The sequence below is a fragment of the Corticium candelabrum genome, chromosome 6, assembly GCF_963422355.1.
Source record: "Corticium candelabrum chromosome 6, ooCorCand1.1, whole genome shotgun sequence".
NCBI classification, from domain to species: domain Eukaryota; kingdom Metazoa; phylum Porifera; class Homoscleromorpha; order Homosclerophorida; family Plakinidae; genus Corticium; species Corticium candelabrum.
The window spans coordinates 3,628,998-3,629,923 of NC_085090.1; the positions used below are offsets into that span (position 1 = coordinate 3,628,998).

At 47.3% G+C, this 926-nt stretch overlaps 1 long non-coding RNA gene across 1 annotated transcript; it reads right to left on the reverse strand.

Moving 5' to 3' along the window:
• Nucleotides 1–290: 290 nt before the first annotated feature.
• LOC134181285 (uncharacterized) lies at nt 291–619 on the reverse strand. Its single transcript, XR_009970119.1, has 3 exons — nt 552–619; nt 411–483; nt 291–352 (listed from the first exon to the last, which is right to left on the reverse strand). It is a non-coding gene; the product is annotated as an uncharacterized LOC134181285 (long non-coding RNA).
• Between the last annotated feature and the right edge of the window lie 307 nt (nt 620–926).

A 926-nucleotide genomic window follows, 5' to 3' on the forward strand; every position in this document is an offset into this window, starting at 1 on the left:
CAACTGAGAACCTGTATACGCGTTCAAAGGCGTATGATGCACTGCAATTGCCATTTCTGATCTGCCATTTCACCGCTACGCTCTCTAACGTAGCTGCAATCTCTTATTAGCGCTTGACAGCTGCCTAAAATTGCAATATCAACAAGTACAGAGGCTAGAACAACGTCCAAGTCCAATCTAAAGCTCAGTTCCTAGCTAATAACGTTAGTATGACACGCGCTGAAGAATTTGATTATATACTTACTCCCGCCCAGAAAGGCGGTACCATACCAGACGTAGTGGTGATGGAAGCGCATCCGGAGCTGCAATCCACACTGCGTCTGGGGCGAGGCTACTCTCTAGGCCATCTGGTCTAAAGTAGAGTGCAAGATGCGACCGCTGCAGTCAGAGGTTCTATTAAGCCGACTCACCGTGCCACGTGTTCGTGCGTTCGTACATCTAGATGTATGGAAGATGCGTCTTCATTGTGGAAGTGGCGTCATTCTGCACGAATAGACAGACGTCTTACATGAAGAGTTTTACGAGAAGAATCTCATTGGATGCGTTCATACAGGTTCAGTCTTATAAGACTAGACAACACAACTACAGCTATGTTACAACGTACATCCGCACAGAGGCGTCGCTGGACGTCCAACATTGGGGGGCAGCGCTAGGATTATTGTCTATTGTCAATTGTCTAGACGGCCACGCCTACTAATATTGAGGGCCATGCCCACCCAGGCCTCTATTGAGCGACGCCTCTGATCCGCAGCTCCGTCAGCCAACATCTTTCTGTACAACGGGACCATTACAAGATAATTCGATAAACTATTGACCGTTGACTTATACGATTAAGACGACTACTAGTAGAAAGCCTCTCAACGAAAGTTGTACTACAGTTGGCGACAATCCGTCTATCCATTCAGCGTCTTGTCATGTGTACAGAG